Raw genomic sequence first — 22,082 nt, 5'->3', positions numbered from 1 at the left:
ATACAATATACATAGTGCAGACAATACAGTGCAACAAATACGAGAGACTTACAATAAATATAAAAACACAAGCAGTACATGGTACTGAGAATATGTTCAGTTGTGCAAAGCAGGATGTAACATACTATGACATATTAGCAGATAGCCTAGCATTTGTGAGCATAGCAGTCACTGAAGTAGCAACCAGAACAACAGCAACAGTATTTGGCTAATACAGTATTCTTGCAGCTGATATTGTTAAGGAAATAACGTGTAAAAATTCAAATAGTCAGATATAAATCATAATAAGTGAAGTATTTTAGTTTGAGATGCAATAATTATACTTAAATACAATGTCACAGACATAATCTGGAATATCAAGAAGTGGGGAAGGATATGGAGTCATATTGTTATGTATATGTGTGTGTTTCTGTGTGGGTGTCCATCAGTTCAATCCATGGCAGTTGAGTAGTCTGGTGGCTAGTAGAAAGAAAGTCTGCTAATGACTAAAATGTAACTGTAACTGAGTAAAAAGCTAAAGTTACTGTCCTCAATTAGTAAACTTGGGAGTAAAAGTTTGAGAACTTAAAAATTCTCAGAAAAAAACAAATCTGTCAGTGTAACTAGATACTGCCCATCTCCAATTACGCAATACAAAAAGGCTACACCTGATTCATCTGGGTGATAGATATATATCATTTGAAAGTAATAACACACTTTAAGCCAAGATATGGCTGTTCTACAATTTCTCATTATGTTGAAAAGGATTCTGTAAAGCGTGTCCAATCTAGCAACAGTTGGCCCAAAAGAACACATTTGTTGGCAGAACATGGACAGGTCAATTGAATGTTGGACATGTCAATTGAGTTCAATAGTTGGATATGAAAGTGAGCGAGATAAAAAGCGTTCATGAAGTAGCTGCAAACTTTTGGCAAGGTAGCAGATACGAACAATGTGTTGAGAATTACATGCTCAGCTATTCAGAAAAGAATCACCACTCTGTGGCTATAAAGTGGATTAAGGTACTATCGCAGAGATCAGACTCTCTGTGGAGCTCAGAGACTTATCTGACAGGAGACAGAAACAAAATCCCAGAGTGGCTGTGAAGCCCAGGAAATGCAGGAAAACAGAAAGGTGATTGTGTGTATGTGGGGGTTGGAGGGTTTGAATAGAACATCTCCTCCCTTTAGCTCTACTCTGAGGCTAGTTGTGTGATGATTTCTTAAAAGGAAAGATAGGAGTAAGGGTCTTATACACAGAGCGTGAATGTACAGGGTGGAGGTCAGGCCAGGTAATAAATCTCCACCTTCTCTATACGATGGCAGGAGGGGTGATAAATCTATGTTATCGAGGCATCAGAGACATATGAAGTCCCAGGAGATCCTCCTACTCAGCTGTGCACACTCAAGTTCACCATGTCTCATCTTAGGGCAATGAGCAGGGGTGACAGGTCAGAGGGCTCGCTGGAAAGGGAGTTAGGGGCACTTCAGGGGTAATTCAATCTGCAAGTGTGGTAGTATATGATATTTTGATGTTCCAGTTCCATGTCTTCAATTCATTCCTTGATTGTGGAAAAATAATTTTGATTGTGGTACTTCAGGCATGAATAGCAGCTCTTCTTTCCTACATTTCTTCAGTAATTAGGAGATTTAACAGCGGGTTTAGAAGTGACAGCAGAAGCAGATTAGTTGCTGTAATGAAACCGCAATCACCAGCTTTTACCCCTGTTGTTGTCAGGTAAAAGACCTAGCAATCCTCATGACAGTGCAGGCATTGTTAGTCCAGTGCAGTAGCTGGTTTGCACTGTATTAGGCCAAAAAGATCATAACATTGTAGAAGACTGTAATTTTGAACATAATTCACTCTTATTCTCCACTCTTGCTTGTGTTATATTACTGATAATTAGAGATGGCATGATTCCACTTTTCTTTACCCGATACTGAAACAGAAATTGAAACCTTGAGTATCAGCAGGTAGTAATACCAATCCGATATTTCTTCTTTAAAAACTACTGTGCTTTAAAACAATATATTTTTAATTGAAGTATTTCACTCAATATGGGCATCTAAAAGTAGACTATCATGCTCAAACTACTCAAACACTCTACTACCCCACAGGAGGAAATACACATAACATGACACAGTGCGACCAGCCAAATACATGCTTTTTTCTCCTCTGATATCCCATCTAGTATTTTCTGCACATTTCAGCCTAAAGCCTATTGCTATGTATTGAAGTGGGTCATGGAATGATGTCATACATTACTTAGACCTTTAAGAACCCTTAGGCCTGGCAATATCTTACCCAAACAGCAAATAAAGATGTGTTGGCTGCTCTGAACACTTCTACATTGAAGCAGCCTAAAGTTTTCAATGAGTTGTAATGTTGGTTCAGCAAGATTTACAACAAGCTGTGGGGATAAATGCTATAAGAGAAGGAAATGCATTCTTGGGAATAAATGCATCAGGAAAACTATGTTTGGCAATGCATGGACTAAGGTTCAGGGTTTGTGCATTAGTCAGTGTCTTCAGTAATGGTGTCAAGTTGTGAATATCAAATCCAGGTGAGTGTTCTTGATTACTGTGTGTGCTCTTGTGGGAAAATGTGGAATTCCTTCCTTATGTAGTGCATAAAATAACATTCTTAAGATAACTATAGTTTTACAAAATGCACTCAATGCTCCTCTTCTTGGCACAATGTGGATTTACTGTGTGATGAGATCAAACACACAGAGAATGCAAATCTTGACCATATTAGTCCAGGCCAGGATGAGAACAGAAGGAAGTGATAGGTGTTCAAACATGATGAATGGTGCTACTTTCTGACCAACAAACAGCATATGCTTTTATTTTACATACAAGAGAAACATGATTTGGCAAAGGTATGAGAAGGTTTTTTGAATATTCCTGTGTGAACAAGGCGCTGACTTGAATTTCAGGTCCATTATTTTCCATCTTTTGAGGAATCAGTAAATGTGTAAAAGTCATTCGGCTGGTGTGGAAAATGTGTGTGTTAAGTGAAGAAACAGACATTGGTACTGTTCCAGAGTCATATAGAACATGATCCAGGATGAAGGGATGGGGGGGGGGTGTGACTGTGAGCATATGTGTGTGTACACATTTACATGGGCATTTGTGTATGCAAGTTTATGTAGTGTATAAGTGTCTGTGCGTGTGGGTGAATACACTAGCTCTATGTATATCTACCTTGGCTTCCAGCAGTGCTGTGGAGTTGCTGACTGCAGCCAGATCTACATCTGTGGGAACCGGTGGCCCTGCTGGGCTTTCATGATAGGCCTGCATTCAATAAGCCTCACCTGCGCAGCCAGGTGTTCTGAAATGCTGTTATTGTAAAGAAAACCTGAATCCGAGGTCTTCTCAATGATCCCTGTGGTCACAGAAGACTAGCAGAAATGGACTAGTTCTTTCAGAACGGCCACCCATGTATCTAGGATAAGAACTGATTTTTCCATATGCTAAAGTACTGAATGCTGATACAGGAATTTCATGTTAATGCAATACAGCATGGTTACAAATCATATGCTGAACACAAATACTATGTGTTGCTGATGGAGGCCCCACACAAGTTCCTTGATGTTTTTGAGATGTTTCTGCAGAGCACATAAAGATTTAAGGGTTCTTTTGTCTTTTATTTCATTGCGGTCACAACATTTTCTCTCTATACAGTTTTAATCCAATTCAGTAATCTACCTCTTCCATCTGGTCTATTCCTCAAGTAGTATCTGCACACGCCATCGCTATGTGTAAACCTAGACGTCCACCACAGACATTTGCACGGGAACAAGTTCAAGTTGCAGTTGCTGGTCAAGTACTGCATGGTGAGCATATTCTGCCACAACCAATTTTGGCTTTCCTATAAAAAGCTCTTCTGTAGCCATTTAGTAGCAAGAAATGCGCTGGGCCAAGCAGACTGAATCAGCGCACACAGTCCAAGAAAAACAGTTGTTTACAATTCGCTGTGAATCATTTACAAGAATCGTTTACATGTTTTCTTTGGACATAGTTCCTGAAGTCTTTCTTGAAACTTACTTTCATGTTTTTGACATTCCTTTCAGTTTTACCATCAGTTAAGAACCCATAACTGTTGATATTGACAATATTTTAGGGTGTGTTGTCTGCCTTACTGTTTTCAAAACTCCAGGACATGGTGATATGAATTTAAGTGAAAGGAATTTGGTTGCAGAGGATTGCATTTACACAGTCATGCTATTCCATAATTTGAATATGCTGTGTCTCCATGGCAGCTGTAGGACTACAGTAGGACAGTCTTGGATCAACATATGTGTGGGGACCTTGAAGACTTGAGTGATTCATGATAACGGTGTGGATTTGTTTAATATCCTGGCTGCTGCCTTCTGGCTTCCATACACTTTCCGATTCTATCCAGGGAAGCATCTACCACTGCATGGAGGCTCACTAGCAGCTCCTTCCCTCGAATTTCTCCTTCCAAATATCTTCTCTTATTGGTTCAGATCAGTCTAGCATAGCTGTGAATGTGTCTCACTTTTACAGCTTGATTAAACTTCATTTTCACAACATCATTCACAACTGTCCTGTCTATGCTCCGCCCACAGGTGATTCTTTTGTAGCAACTGTTTCAAGGTTGAACAAGCTTTACAGAACATTGGTATAAAATGCATATATTGTAACAAGAAATTGCAGTGCAAACTCAGTTTTGTCTAAATATATAAATTTAGAGTGTGTTATTCATTTCATATAATATTTATTTTTAAAGGTTGTAGTGTTAGGATAGATCGGATTCTTTTTGTGTGTATGTAATCAAACTAACATTAGGGTTGTGGCAGCTGTATCTGCACTGTTTCTAATATGTCTATTTTTGATTCTACATCATGCAACTAATCTAAACTCAATTTTTGCCAACATTCTGTAGAATTCAACCTCATATTTGTGGGCGGAGAATGGATAGATCAATTACTTATGCAGCTTTCAAGTGCAGTGGCATGCTGGGAAGAGGAACTCATCCTACATACACATTCATGTGGTTAATCTAGGAAGTAAATAAAAAAGATGATGTGAACTGATTGATGTAGTTTGTTTAGCTAGCTGGGATCTGTCAGTTTAGGCTAGTTATTGTGTTTATAGTGTTTTTGAACACAAGCGAAGGTTTGAGTATCCCTGGTCAAATGGCACACAGTTAACACATCCTCTACAGGGAACAAACTTATGCACATTTTAATGCACACTTACTGTTTATTTGCTGAATTTGACCTATTGGAAAAACATAAAATGTGGCCTGTGCAAAAGCCATGGCGCATTTTATATTTTATTTGTTTATTTGTTAAACAATACAGTTTGTGCTACATCAAACATTTCGATGTGCCCTAGGACCTCATTTGACTTTGAAGCGTGTTGTTTTTCCTGGTGGGAAGCTTGCTTTTCCAATAGGACTGAGACCACTTGAAAGCATCATTATTGCCTCCTTTATTTGACTGTCATTGGTGAGCTTTATTGAAACAGCAGCCATTTTGCTTGTTACACCATGCTGAGTATAGGAAATTCAAATTGAACTGCTATGCCTCAGAGTGTAATGCTGATAAACATCTGTATTTCCATTGATTCTTCTTATATTTTTGATCCACTTTCCCACAGCTGCTCACTAACTAAGCACCCCATTCCCACTTGCATATGATTCAATAAGCAAATTGTGAATAAGGTAAATGGCCTTTGCGTGCGCTGCTCAGGTGCAATGTCTCACATGCTCTGCTTTTGTCTCTTCACATCTGTCTTCAGGTCACTCAATCACAGTGACATCATTCCTCCTTTCCCTCCATCCGTATGACAACACGCCCTCATGCGGCTCCAAACAGGCCGAGCGCTAGCAATTCACGCTAGAGGCGACCTCTCACCTTGGATGTGGCTCCTGAAATCTTTCTCAATATTCTTATGTCATCACCTGCAGTGCGCTCCAGAGCTGCTGTGGAGAGCAAGTCCGCCGTCCAAGTTATCGCAAGAATGTGGGATGTGTGTAATGAAGCGATGAAAGGCAGCATTGAGCTCATTTCAAAGCGAGGACACCGAATAGAGCATTAGGCACGATGCAAAAGTGCATTTGAGTTTCAACACTAGTGCAAACAACTGCAGCTTCACTTCAATTCTGGCACCCAGAGCTTCTCTTCTTTTCAAAGGTGAAGGTTCTCACAAAGGTTCAAACAACAGTTTTTGCCTTGCTTCAAATTAATTCAAGTGTTTTTCGTACATGATTTGTACTAGAAGAAAGTATGAAAATGATTTGGATCAAGTAAATGTACTGTTTTCAGTATAATGATCCCAGACAATATGTTGCATTCTGTTGATGATTCATATGGCACTTGGCTGAAAATACAAACAGTTTTGAATTTGCCAGATTCTATGGCTGAGCTCTCCTAGCTCTTTTCTTTCTAGAGAAATCATCGCTGTATATAACTTAGCATGTCCAGAAAAGTAACTTTATAAGAGAAGGAAAAATGATTCTGAACTCTTAATGTAAGTTAATGCAAAAAGATGTTTTTCAAAGGAATTTTATGCCATTTCTATTGGCCCAATCATTAGGAGATTTCAACAAAATGTAAAAGACAGCTGACATTTTCAAATAATGTTAAAAAATTAAATAAATTTGAAAAATGAAGACAAAAATGGACGGCAACAAATGCATTGCAATGCTCTTGGCTTTTTCCTTAGGTGCTTATGACTCACTTTTTTTTTCTTTTTTTCTGTAACCCGCTTTGTGACAACACCTGTTGTAAAAAGCGCTATATAAATAAACTTTGACTTTGACTTTGACTTTTGCTTTATCTTTTCATTCGTGTTTTTTTTAAACAGTGGGAGAGGCAACAATTGTCTTATTCTCTGCACACAGAGGAAAGCAAAACAAGTGAAACTGTTGACATACAGAGAATGGCGATGGCTTCGCTGAAGCAATGACATGATGCTGGTTGTTGCAACATTGGAGGATCAAAACCAGAGAGCAGGGTGTGGGTTTGGCTCGAAGAATCCTCTCCCACCCTGTTGTTTTTTTTTTCTTCTTTTTTTGCCTTCAGGGCCCCCGGGGCACAAATCTGCAATCAGGGAGCCCATGAGGGAGTCTATTGTGAAAGTTCTGGCACAGTTACACAGAGGCACCACACCACTGCAACTGCACATCCCCATGTGCGGCGCCCCTGTCCAGTCAGCATGCGCTGCGGGCTGCTTTCAGAGCAGCAGAGAGACAAATAACCGTCATAAAGGCCTTTCGGCACACATGGAGCCTGTGTGTGTGCACTTAGGGGAGGACTGGGAGCGCATGATCCCTTTTTCCAAATGGCAAAATTAGTGTCACCGGCAAAGCTGCTTTATTGGCGCTCTGGGAATTATTATTGATGATAGCGGCCCCTAACAGGAAAGCAGAATTCTCTCTGAGCCGACGCACAAAGAAAGCGATTACACTCTGATACTGCTAACCCCTGATGAATACACACTCATATGTCATGCTGTTGCTTTTGTTTGCGTTGTTTGTTTGCATTTTTGCTTGGTTAAGGATTGCCTGCTTGTTGCTGATGTTTTATATTCCCCACTGCAATGGCTATAATCAACAATTATAAATATTATGAGCACAGAGCTATTGTCAGCCTGGGTTTGTTTTGTGGTGTATATGCACAATTACAGAATATCAAAATATTGCTCCAAATACCAACACTTTTATTCCTGCTCCTTATGTGAATCCAAGGTGTACAGTTTTGCACCATTATCAACACATCTGGGCTACCGCTAATGCTCCATATTACGTGAACAAGGCCCTTTAGTGGAAGGGGTACATGTAAAGCATACAGCATGTCCAAAAACAGTGAGTTATGGGAATGCAAATATTGTAATTAATGTCTTGTTAACAATCTGGAAAATGAATGTAAGGCTACTTTTCATGCCTCTCATTTGACGGTACGTGGCTCCGCTGACGTCACTTTTTCTGCGCCTTTGAATTTCCTTCTCTTCATACGGAACAGAAATGGCCCTTAAATCACTGAATCTGCACTTCCCTGTTGAAACAGCCTCGGCACTACCAACAATAACAAACATGTTATTTTCAAATCAACTTAATTAGTGGTTATTAAAAAGTTCCTTTCACACTAATGATTGGTTTAATGATTTATGGCTTACGGGAGCCGGCTCTGCCAAACACGCTGTCGGGACTCAGTAATGGTTTCTTTTCTTTTCTTTTTTTCATTCTTTCTTTCTTTCCAAAGCGATTGCCTCAGCTTCATCTGATCTGATGTGCACTGTGAGGAATGAAGACAATACTGAGAGTGCTGCAATATCTTTACATCATTGCCTGATGTTTTTCTTCTCTCTCTCAGGATCTGGAGGAAAGGAGAAGCTTTATGATGCAATGCAATATTACATTATGTGTGTGTGTGTGTGTGTGTGTGTGTGTGTGTGTGTGTGTGTGTGTGTATTCCTGCCAAGAGAGTTCAGTTGTGAAGAAGGGGAAAGGACAATCTGCATGTGTCCACACATTAATACTATAACAACAGACATGAGTAGAGTAGCTTTAAACCCACACAAAACTAAAAGTATTGTGACTTAATTGAAATACTGACACAAAAAGTAGTCTATCAGTTAACAGCAAAAGTAAAAAATTATTAGGTCCAAAAAAATCCAGTGCCTAGTTTTCTCATAGAACTGCAATGGAACTACTAAGTACATTCAGCTGTATGTTAGGCACCATTCTTCTCATTTTGAGATACTTTTGGTCTAAAATAAAATGATAAAGTGAGAGATGTGACCAACTGCAAAGCAGTCCAGGTGCTGAACCAACAGAACAGAATGGAATTTACACAAAAAGAGAATTAGGAGCTCAGTGTGAATGGCTGAAGTGGAGCAGAGGAAAAAACAGATTACTTATAAATCTGCTTGTAGATACTTGAGGTGAAGTATAAGTGTTATGATTTGAAAATACAAGCCCAGTTCCATCAAAATTTTACTTTACTACATTTAACAGAGTAAATGTAAACAGTTCCTACTCACCTCTGTAAGACAATATATAAATATCCAAACGAGGCACAGAGAGAGAATAATAGAATAATAGAATTCTAATAGAATAAACCACTCTGAATTATTGTGTTTACATCTTAACCGTTAAATTATGCAAAAAATACAAAATTGGTGTAATTTCTCTTTAAGGTTAGAGTTACATTTAGACTTAGAAAATGTACATTACCTATAGGTAATTAGGTACTTATATGTATGGTCCAGTGTCTTGACATTGTATATAAACAAACCTTTTTTTGCATGTGCGTGTGTTATGTGCAGCGCAGTGGTAAAACAGAGGGTTAGTGTGAGGTGCTCTGTGGGGGGGAGAGGCAGAGTTAGAGTCAGGCTCTCACAAAGTGGAGACTCCATGGCCTCAGTGATTCAGTGTGTGTGTTTTTTGCCCCTGAGAGCCTCTGCCCCCCCCCCAACCCCCAGCTCCCTCCAGGCCAGTGTGTGCCCCCAGGCAACTAAGAGGAACAAGCCAGCCCTGTGTGTCATGGCCACTGATGTCATCTTCCAGCAGAGATTTGAGAAGCACACGACTGTAAATTGTATACAGGGCAAGCTCTGTGTGCCATGAATGGAGCCAAACATGGTGGAAGCCCCAGTGGTATGTTCTCCAGAACAGAAAAGGAGCAATGGCAGACTAATTGAGTGTGCAGCCGATGACACCACGACGAGATGAATCATGAGCGTGATGATCGTGTTTTGTTTTGGTTAAAGGAGGGAAGAATGCAGTATAGATAAGGCAACAAGAAAACGAGCAAGACAACAAACTCCACACAATTCAATAACAGAGCAGAGGCCCTCACCAGAATAACCAGGCATAATGGCAGTTTAGTAGAAGGGGACTTATGTGGCAGCTGAAAAATCTATTTTTTATCCCTAAAAAACAAATGTGGTTATTAAGAGACAGAGCAGATTCTTTTTAGGAATGTGACAGGGTTTCATCACTAGTGTTGAAGTTCTAAACTGTCTGCTGAATCACTCACAGTTTATAACTGCATCACCATGGTGTCTAAGGCAGCCTGGCACTGAGGTCATATATTTCCATAATGGTATAAACAGAATTAACCCCTTCAACTTGTCAGTGAGTCCGGACTTTCATTCTTCACTCACATAACTATACACCGTATACCAGGGTTCTTCGATTCCAGTTCCGGAGGGCACAGTTTGATGATTGTCCTGTTTAAACATAGCTACAAAACTTGGCAATTAACAGATGAGTAGAACCAGGTGTGTTTGAGCAGGGAAATCACCATACTGAGCTGGACACTGGGCTTCTAGGTCTGGAACTGAAGATTCCTGTTTAACAGGGTTACTGAATAGTTTGTAGTAGGAATGGATTATATGTTGTTATTATCATAATAAATTGAATCACTATTCAAGATTTACCAGAAACATTTACAAAAAAGGCTTTTTTCCTACAAGCTGTTCAAGAATTAAACAGCTACACAGTCAGAAAAAAAGCGTACTGTACAGGTACTTTTTTAATAAAGGTACAATGTATATGTACCCTCAAAAGTACACGTTCTAGAGGTACAAGGCATTCACTCACCCTGGGGAAAGATACATATTTGTACTCAAAATCTACCATTCTAAAATAGAAAAATAAAATGATTAGCTTGGAGACAAGTCAGGGTGTATGGGATCAATGCATCCTATACATATTATAAATATATAATTGCAATGTAATGTGGTACATTCCCTGACTAAAGGAACCAAAGACGTAGCCTTGAGGGTAGAGTGCCAGTTTAGTACCTTTATTCCAGAGAGTGTACATGTAGGCTTTTTTCTTTTCCTCATTCAACTGAAACTATAATGATGAATGAAAACGACGATGGTGTTGATCAAGCATCTTTATATATTTGTGGTTTAAGTGAAGAAAACAAGGATACATCTCCAGTATAGTGAACAATAAAGTTAATCTAATTTAATCTAGTCTAGTTTAATCTAATCTATGTTTTTCTGAGTATATCATTCATATCATCAGAACAACTGTGTAGTGACAAGTAGCAGATCAGCCCAGTATAACATTATCTTATTTTTTTATTTAATTTTACTATTTTCTTTTCCTCCAGTTCCTTCTTCAGTAGAAAATGTCCCAATTTGTTTCCAGTGTCTCAAAACTTCATATCTCCAAATATTTACTTTTCAGGAGAAAGAAAAAATATGAGGGAAGTTAATGTAAAAAGTTTTTCCAAGTAGTTTTGGGCCATTTCTGTTAGTTTATTCATTAAGACATGTTTACACAACATAAAAGGCAACTGGAGTTGTAATATTTTAAAATGAAACATATTTTAAAATCATGATCATGATGTTATATTTTTGCTCTATTGCCCACCCTTAATTTGTAGTAATTACTGGATAATAAATATTCTTCTTAATTACTGAATAATAAGCCTGAGGTTTAAGGGGTTCATGTGTCTCCTTTTGCCAAGATGCAACCAGAGTGAGTGAGACATGAAAATCAAGCATGAGCTCCCTGTCGGAGGCCAAGCGCGGCACAGAGGTAAAACGGCTCATATGCTCTGTCTTCAGTATCAGATAAAATGCGGATCCACGTCCTGACATGATTGCATAAATAATTTCTCTCACTCTTTTTCTCTGTCTTTCTCCTTTTCATCACCCCACCCAGTGTGATCGCAAGCTGCTTCAGGAAAGCACACATGCCTCATTGCAAACCCACATATCGCTCTCCCGCCCTTAGCACACGGGGCCAAAGACCTCAGGGATTCCTGCAGGAGATAACACCACCTTGGCAGCTCTCTCTGTCTATCATGCTTTGGTCCCATCTCCGCCCTTACCTGCACGCTGTTTGGAACTCTCTCATGCGTCTCATTATATCACGCCTCATGTGGCGAATAAAAACAGCACTGAACCGTCACACTCCCCTCCACCAGCCCCCAAACCCCCCACAGGAAGAATGTAATCCGGTTCTGGCTGTGATGAAGGCATTTGCACTAATGGGCTGTGAAGGGTTGAATAGGAGCATCACACAGTGGCGGTGGTTTTGCCCCTGAGGCAACGCTCGTCCTGCCCAGCCAACAAGGCAGAATCCCATTGAAAACTGCAGTGGTGCTCTGTTCAGGTGGAAATGCACAGGGGGCAGGAGGTAGGGCATGAGGAGTATGTTATGAGAAACACAGTGTGCAGCAAGAGCACACCTGACATAATGATCCATACACAGCTGCCCAACTGGAAATTAATATGTTCTGAAAAGTCAAAATTTCTAATTACCCCCCTCTAAGCACACACACCAAATTCCTTGGAAGCAAAATTCTGCTGGGTAATTTGTTTTAATCCCTGGTGCATAAAATCCAGTAAAAGCTGTCTTGCGTGGTGTCACAGAGTTCAGTAGGCTTTTTTCTCCCCTCTAACTGATTCCCCTGAAGTTCAGCGCTGCACTCGTAAGAATTTTGGTGTTTTATTTCTGCCCTGAAACCGAAGAATTGATGCAGTCAGCGTTGTGTGGGAAAAAAAATCTCCCTGACTCTTGTCTCTTTTTTCTTTTCTGTATTTTTTTAACATGACTGGTTGGAAATATAGGCCATGGGCAACGAAATGGAAACATCAGAGGCAAGAGGGACAAAACGAGGGGGGGGTGAGGGGTCACCAGATTGCAGAGGAAGTGCCCTGCACTTATCGCGGGCAGCCGCGACTCAAGCCACTCCAGAAGAAGTTACTCAACTGAGTTAACAAAGTTGGAAAGTGTGGCTATTGTGGCCAGGCGTTTCATGTTTGGTTAGATTTAAATGATCTCCAACATGTTAAATTCATCATAGTTAAAATGAAAAGTAAGACACAGAGAGAACGTGCAGTCACTTTTTCCATTCTCTCAGTCTTACTGAGCTCAGTTTGAGCGAGCGAGGGGCATGTTGTGTTGAGGACGAGGGGGAGAGAGAGAGAGAGAGTACAGTCTGGACTTATGGGCCTACTGTAAAAATGTCTCCTGGCTATAGAGGAGCGATGGCGCTCGTTCTGTATTCTCTCTCTGTTTCTGCCACTTCCACTCTAGCTGGGGTGCTGATTTGGTTTAGAACACAAGAAAAAAGGTCACAGCTACTGTCCAAAAACACAAGGGTTTTGTACTTAAAGATGCTATCTCTCATAGTCGCCTTGCTCTCACTTTCTCTTCTCGCTTTTGCTGTCATACAGTCTCTCCTCCTCCTCCTGACCTCTCTTTCCCCTTTCTCTCCATCCCCTGTCCACACTCCTTGGCCCTCTGTCCATGCTGCATGCCTCTAATGCTTGCCGCATGTGGTTTTATATGGCCTTATTAGAATTTATATCTAACAAGTGTTTCCCCGCAATATGATTCATCTCCTGCTGCACGCTGGATCTGTGGCCTAATGCTGCTGGAATGGGCTGGGAATCTCCACAGCGAAGGGAACCTCAGGTAACATGCCAGCCCGATCCGTTAAAAAGCAGACAAATAAAAAGGGGAACAGGACTGTAATGTTACGCTTAGTAATAACACGAGTGGGTAACATCCTGGGTGAGGCGCTCATAGTTTCCACAGCAGGCAGTTCAAGAGGGAGTCCACTGTGAGTGTTTCTGTGTAAGAGAGAGAGAGACAGACAGAGAGAATAAGAGAGAGAGAGGAAGAGACCCAGGGAGAGAAAGCCAGAAGAGAGAGAGAAAATGGATCAAGGACAAATTGGACAAATTGGATTTGTACCAAATCATCGTGCTATGGATCATATTTACACCCTAAACACCCTAAACAGCCAACATATTAATCAACAGAATTAAAAAGAAAAAAAGGTTTTTGCATGTTTTATAGATTTTAAAAAAGCATTTGATTCTGTTTGGCAAGAAGGTTTATGTTACAAAATTTGGCAAAATAGTGTAGGAGATAAAGTCTATGGCATCTTTAAATCAATGTATGTCAATAATAAATGTGGAGTAGGAAATGGCAATAAAATGAAAGATCTCTTCACTGAAGGGCATGGTGTTAGTCCCCTACTCTATTTAATATATACATTAATGATTTAGCAGTGTTATTGGACGAATCTGCAACACCTGGTCTGACACTAAATGAAACGGAACTGGGCCCTGACAGTAAACCTGAATAAATCTAAAGTCATGATCTACCAAAAGAAAGCCAGATCTCAGAAAAGCAGATATATGTTCAATCTAGGAGACACCACCTTAGATCAAATGCTGTCCTATGATTACCTGGGGCTAAAGATTAGTGACTCAGGAGGCTTTGGTCTGGCAGTGAATGTGCTGCAGAGTGAAAAGAGTGGGCTGGCAGTGAAAAGGCCTGCAGAGCCCTCTACCCAAACAGGAAACAATTCTTCAAGTTAGAAGAGAAGACACTTGTTACTGTCCAAGATATAAGGCAGAGATGGATCCTGATCAAATGCAGACTCAGTGACCACAGCCTGGCCACTGAGAAAGGCAGGTTTAAGAAGTTCTGGTTACTGAGAGAAGAAAGAGTATGTGGTTACTGTGGGACAGGTAAGGTATAGACAGACGTGTACTTTCTACTAAACTGTCCAAAATGTGAATCTATCAGGAATAAATATTTTAACCAATTTGAAAAACAGCTTCAGGACAGTGGGAGATGATGATAAATCACTGTTTATATTGGGAGAGGGTCCATCAGTGTACACTGCAGCCATGGTGGAAGAGAGAGAGAGAGAGAGAAAGACAGATACAGTGAAAGAAAGAGATAGAGAAAAAGAGAAAAAAAGAGGAGAGAGAGAAGAGAATGAGAGAGACAGGAAGAGAAAGACAGACAGTGAGAGAAAGACAGAGAATGAGTGACAAGAGTGAGAGAACAAGAGAAGAAGAAAGGCTCATTTACCGCACCACCCAGTACTCCAAAGCACAAAGAATGAAGAAATCTCACAGGTTTTCTAATTATTATTATCAATATTGGTTGTATAGAGAACCATGATATGAAATTACAATTTGAATGCTCAAACTGTTCTTTGCCTGGCTAAACAATTTTTCTCTATGATGTTTACAGCTGTTTAAATATACATGGCAAAAAAGGGTTCCACTATTGTTCTTAGAGAAGACATTGGATTCTGCTACTGTTTAGCGAGGAAACACTGGGTTCTATAATTCTTCAGATGTAGGCACTGGGTTCCGATATTATTCTGAGAGAAGATACTGGGTTCCACTATTGTTCAGAGAGATGACACTGGGTTCTACTATTGTTTAGAGAGAAGACACTATGTTCCACTATTGTTCTGAGAAAAGATCTGGGTTCCAATATTGTTTAGACAGAAGACACTGGGTTCCACTATTGTTCAGAGATAAGACACTGGGTTCCACTATTGTTCAGAGAGAAGATACTGGGTTCTACTATTGTTCTAAGTGAAGACACTGTATTCCACTATTGTTCAGAGAAAAGACACTGGGTTCCACTATTTTTCAGACAGAAGACAATGAGTTCTACTGTTGTTCTGAGAGAAGACACTGGATTCCACTATTGTTCTGAGAAAAGACACTGGGTTCCACTATAGTTCAGAGAAAAGACACTGGGTTCCACGATTATTCTGAGAGAAGACACTGGGTTCCACTATAGTTCAGAGAAAAGACACTGGGTTCCACTGTTGTTCAGAGAAAAGACACTGGGTTCTACTATTGTTCTGAGATAAGAAACTGGGTTCTACTATTGTTCAGAGAGAAGATACAAGGTTCTGCTATTGTTTGGAGAGAAGACACTGGGTTCCAATATGTTTCTGAGAGAAGACACTAGATTCCACTATTGTTCTGAGAGAAGACACTGGGTTCCACTATTATTTAGAGAGAAGACACTGGATTCTAATATTGTTCTGAGAGAAAAGAAAGAAGCAGAAAGGAGCAGAAAGAGACAGAGAGACAGAGAGGAGAGAGAGAGAGAGAGAGAGAGAGAGAGAGAGAGAGAGAAAGAGAGAGAGAGAGAAAGTGATACGAATAGATCAAATAACCCCAAAAAGCATAGAGCAGCTTTAGTCCTTCCCTGATCTCCTTAATCTCTGTAGTGAGCACACAGTGGTTAATGTTACCCAGCTGTCAGAAATATCTAACACATGAAGATATACACACAGCCCCACTCACACACACAACCCCCCTGCAGTAATGCACGAACGTACACTCATATCCCACACACCAGTCATTTTGTGAAATTATCCTTAAAAGTGCATGACATTAAAAAACACGAAAAACACATCTGCAGAGCCATTAGCGCATCTCATTGATGTGCATAGCTGTCGGAGGCCTCTCAGCATGTCCGAACACATTTCCACAGCCGATTATAAGATCATTTGTCCATATTTCATGCAAAAATAAGGGAACAACAGCAAACTATGGGTTTAATGTTCTCCCGCAATGTCCCATCTCAGAAAGGGAACACTCTGTCCAGGATTATGAGGGGCTGGAGGATCAGGTGGCACCTAAGGCCTGAGGGAAAGTCTGTGTGTGCGCACGTGCATCGGGGTTGTTGGGGTTGTTGTATGGAAGCATAGCAGGTGCCTGCACGTCGGACAGTACATTAAGGAGAGGCGACAGCCTCTGATCTGGCGCATAGATAGGCTTCACACACTACACTGGCCTGATCTTCTTTCAGCAGACACTTCTGTCACGCGGGATCCCTCCCTCTGTCTCTCTCGCTCTTTCACTCTCTCTCTCCTGTCTCTTTGTAGTCCTTGTCTTTTGGAGAGGATAACGGCGCCAGGGCTGGGTGACTAACTCAGCTTTTTGTCTCTCAAAGTTGATCTTCTCTGTTGATCTGAGACCAGCGTTGAGGTTTCTGGTTGCAATGGTCAAGTTTAGAACTTGAGCAAAGGGAACTTGAATAAGTGCAAAATGGCCTTTTACCAAGCTCTAGCTGATAAAGAGCAGGCAGAGAGGAACTCCAGGGTACTTAACTGGGCCTGAAGACTGTAGAGGTTCTTGTACTTCAAAAGGCAAGGAGGGTCGGGGTGGGTGAGGCAGGGCCTAGACCTCCTAACCTAGAAACCAGCCCTGCAGATTTAACTGCTCAAAACAAACAAGCAAAGAAAGAAAGAAAGAAAGAAAGAAAGAAAGAAAGAAAGAACATAATGTAACATGAAAATCTTACAAAATACAAGGTCATGCTGTGTTCTATAATACAGGATAAACCCAAACATGCTGAGTTCTTGAACTGTTGTTCCTTTTTTTCCACCCTAAACAAATAAAAGTGACCACCAAAGTTCTTCTTTAATCATCACTAATTTTTAGTGTCTGCTATCACTGTCACTGTTTTACTACAATTCTGCAATAGTGTACAAAACAATGTTTTTTTTTAATCACATCATGTAAACACAGTGTTGCTCTGTTTCTGCAGATTATGGAAACTTATCTGAGCTGCGTTCATTCCTAGCAGACACTCATCTACCTAGGAAGCTAGGTATTTGATAAAGCTGACCGCAGTAAAGAAAACAAGGTTCAGTACTGTGAAAAAACAAGAAAAGCGCAATTCTTAACTATTCACCCAAAACATCTCGGCCTAATGCTGTAAGAGGCAGGGCACTAGCTAATAAGCCAATATTTGCCATGGCATGCTGTCAGATGTTATAGTAACTAAACAGTTTAATGCAGCAGTCATGTGCTGAAAATTTCATTTTTTCTGTTTGGTTGTGGAAGCTACATTAAAGTAGCCTGTTTTTTGGGGTTAGCCACACTATAGCAATCTGGGATGTAATGCTTCCCAGCTGCTCCCCCCAGAAACCTACGGGGCCTTGCTCATGACACCCTATATTATTACGAATAATGCATGGCATGCAGTGTTAACACATGGGAACAATATTAGCAAGTTAGTAAGTTGTGGGAGCGAGATCATGCCTTATTAAGCTGTGATCAAGGCTTAAATATCTTATTCCCACTACTCACTAAGTCGTGGCCATGCATTAGGATATCGTTCCCACGCCTTACTAAGTCATGGCCATGACTTAATTATCTTGTCCCACACCTTACTAAGTTGTGGCCATGCATTATTTTTATTTATATGGGATGTTGCCAGCAGGGCTTCGTATAAACCTGTAACCAGGCCCCCTAAAAAATTCTCGCTAAGCCTGGTGCAAAGGATGTACAACTCCTGTTGCATAATGCTAGCATTTCAAACTGACCTACCTGTGGTAATTTGAAGAAGATGCCTGTCCTGTACAAATGGACCCAACAAATCCTTTACAAATTACATAGCCAAACTTTTCCTTATGAGTGCTTAATAAATACAGAGGGGCAGACAGACAAAGTGCCCTCTTTACTGTAGAGAGAGCTATTATTGTGAAGTTCAGCTCCATCTCATGGTTTTCCAAGCACAGATCAAAAGATCTAGCACAAGAATAAAGGCAGGTTATGTCTATAACACAGTATTCCTAAGCAGTGGTTCGTTTCCATTACACAGTCTTCTACTTATGTCAGACTGTAGGATTTGAAATCCTTGACTCTACGCATTGTGTTATTGGCAAACAGTCTTTACGTGCAGATGTATTCTCAAACTGAGGATGGGAACAACAGCTACAGCCAATTGCAGAGCTTCTGTCCCAATGCCAGAGAGCAGGAGCAGTTAATCCTTGACCCGACACACTCTACAAGCAAATGACTTCAAAAATCATTTACGACCTCCAGATTTGTCCATGTGGCTGAGGGCCTTTCGACAGCTAAAAGGCTGCAGCCTCAACTGCACTTTAAGCAGAAGTGTCCAAGATGTGGAGTCACTGCAGAATAGCGATATAACAAACATAACCATGCTGGGTTTTGGATTTCGCCATTGTTTGTATTGGTAGCATGCTATTGTTCTTTTGATGTACTGCCCATTTGTCCTCAACAAAGTTACAACTCTGAGGACTGGCATTAATTCAGGGCGGCTTTTTAAAAATGCTTGTTGATGGGTTGTAGAAAAAAGTAAATCCTGTACAGCCTGTTGTATTGACAATATATATTTTGAGAATAATCTTTCTTGGACATCTTTCACATGAATGACATCTCATTGTCATTGCAAGATAAAACACAAAGCGGCAACATGCAGCAATGCTTAGCCAAGCAGCTAGCCTGAAAGTTCATGTCACTATCTTTTATTTGTATCAGCATTACTACATGATCACTGTTTACATTGTAAAAAATATTGGTCGTCACTTTAACCGAAAATAAATACTTCATGTGCTAACAACCAATTTAAACTGGTTTTATTCAACTCAAATACATACTTTGAATAAAACAATGCAAAGCAAAATATTAGCTTAATGTATAAAATATTGCTATACTGCTAATATTGCTAAAGATATTTTTCTTTAAGTGTTAAAAACATTTAATATCAAAAGCTTCTACATGTGGAGCACTAGCATGTCAGGAAAATCATTTACCCACATGCACATCAGACTAAGAATTTTAGTGACAGACAATGGAAAGAAAATAAAACTACTGTAGTAATAAGGAATAAAGTTGAATTAATAACATAATTATTATTCCTATTAATCACACTGTTTGTTTTTGTGTTTTAATATTGATATCTCAAACATTAGATGTCATGGCAATATGGTAACCCTAACTGTAGGTATTCTTTGTTCATCCACTTTTACATTTGAATCGCTGTATAAAGGTTACCACCTCCTGATGTTGCCCCCCAACTTATAAGACCTAATCTGTACGCCTGACTATAAGTATCTTCTGGGGGCCACTGTAGATATAGACTTCCCTGCGCCAAATGTAAATCAAGCCTTAAAACTGGTATATGTAGTACAACAGTTTTAAAATTTTGGGCTGAATGGGTGGAAGATTTTTTAGGATGAGAACAAACAGAGTGCAAAATTTCTAAACCAACCAATATCCTGCGAAGTTGGAGCTTAAGAAGTTAAAGTTTTAGAGGGGGCATAACCTTGTTTGATTTCTAACGCCAACATTTACCCTAAGTTGTCCCTGGACATGTATTCTCATTAGGAGATCATGCCTGGCCCTAAAAGACTATATATAGTATTGCTACTCTAAGTCTTATTCATAAAGATTGTAGAGGTTGTGTTGTGCTAGATCAGTCACACCCGCAGCTGTTGTGTCTCTATTTACTCATGGCCCACTTGTTAGCTAGGACTTCCCCTATAGGGTAATATCCTCTGAGATGCATGAAGCCAACCACCACATCTTTTTAAGCTCATGCTCAAACACTGGATGACTGAACACACTAGGAGGAGAGTATTTACAACCCAATTCTGTTATGTGAGCCACCAGACACCTGTGACTGGCTAGCATCACATTGATCAACAGAGGGAGAGGGAAACAAGGTCATCCTTCATATCCAGAGAACAGCACATTGCACAATAGGGGATAGGCAGCAGGGCCTATTGTGCTCTTTTGGACTGCCTGCCACAGAAGACCGTAGCATAACTGGGATTCAAACTCACAATCAGCAAAGTCTACACAGTTGCACAATTTAGGAGCACCCAAAATATCATTTATACTATGTTATGGAAAACCGCAACAAAAAAGGGTGCAGGCACTGAATTTTCTTCCACTTTAAGGGAAAGGGATAAGAGTATAAACTGATCAGCCATAACAATAAAACCATGATTTTTTCAGCTCCATTTAACTCATGGGTGCACTTTGTAGTTCTATAATTACAGACTGCAGTCCATCTGTTTCTCTGCATATATTGTTAGCCCCCTTTTACCCTGTTCTTCAGTGGTCACAGGAACACTATACAGCAAGTATTATTTGGGTGGCGCATCATTCTCAGCACTGCAGTGACACTGATGTGATGGTGGTGTGTTTAATGTGTGTTGCACTGGAAGTCGATCAGCCACAGCAGTGCTGCTGGAGTTAAAACAATGTTAAAACAAAAAAGCCTTTACACAAATATTGTAAAGCAAGAAGTCAATGGTCATTTTATAGCCTGTTCTGTTTAATTCTGTTCCCTTTGCATTTCTTTCTTTTTATGCATATTTTGAGGCTGGAGCTGATGTAGCCACACTTTGACATTTGTAACATAATGCTTTATGCCTCAGTTTGATTCATAGCAGATCCCTGATCAAACCTGACACGAAGGAACACAACATCCTGCAGAATGTTTTGCTCAGCAGTTGAAGCACTGAAGACAGAGAGATTGTCAGGAGGGGACTTCTACTTGAAAAAAAAAAAACCCTGATTCAAAGCTTTAATGTTGTTTTGAGGGAAGCAGGAACGGCTCTGACCTGGACCGCAAACACTGAGTCATGGTCTGGAGTAAGCTGATCCCAGGGGGATCTTCACTGTGCTTCTTTCTTGTCTTTGGCAATTGCTGTGGATTGTCTTGAATCAAAACAAGTCCCTCTCTATCTCCAACCTTCAAGACAATGTGCTAGCTGAGTTATGGCACCTCCAGCACCCACTTAAAAGAACGCATAGTGCGGATTCTTCCACTGCGGATGGTCTGCTCCATCACCCACAGCCCCCTCATACCTGGGAGATTATTGTCTTCTGCTGAAATGCTGCAGATTGCTCACATTCTTTCCCCCTGTTTTCATAAGGCTCCGGAAAAGTGAGACGGGAGCCACTGGCTCGACTGGGCCAGGAACAGCCTCTGAAGTTACAAGGTTCACCAGCGGTTCAGTGTATTTGGTTGGAGGTGTATGTGTGAGAGAGAGAGAGTAAAGGAGCTCTGTGCTCAAGGAGGTCTATTAATTTATGTGGGAATGAAAGTGTGTTAGTGTGAGGGAGAGAGCGAGGTGATTTAGAGAGTGGGTGGTGGAAAGACGGCTTTTCTTTGTATGGGAGTGAGTGTGGGGGGGCAGTGTGCGTGAGCGTGAGAGCATGGCTTGAAAGTAATGTCACTGTTAACCTTTTATACACAGATAAGAAACAACAGAAATTTGTAAAGTGGGGGGGGCCTTTGGGGTTTTTTACGTGTGTTACACCCTTCTTGATGTAATGAGTAGATGAAACACATCTTTAATAGGCCTGGAACTTCAGAACTTCCAAAAATGGAAACATTGTAACGTCTAAACTTGGGGCATGAGCACATCATAGAAATACACAATTCTGATGCCATCTGTGGATTCTTATAAGGGCAGACAAGCACATGCTTGTCATAGCGGCACCACTCATTCTGGACTGTAAATTGCCCCCAAAAATCCAGCGTGATGAATATTA

Source organism: Colossoma macropomum, unplaced genomic scaffold (genome assembly GCF_904425465.1).
Source record: "Colossoma macropomum unplaced genomic scaffold, Colossoma_macropomum, whole genome shotgun sequence".
Classification (NCBI taxonomy): Eukaryota; Metazoa; Chordata; class Actinopteri; order Characiformes; family Serrasalmidae; genus Colossoma; species Colossoma macropomum.
Note: the sequence above shows the minus strand (reverse complement) of the source record.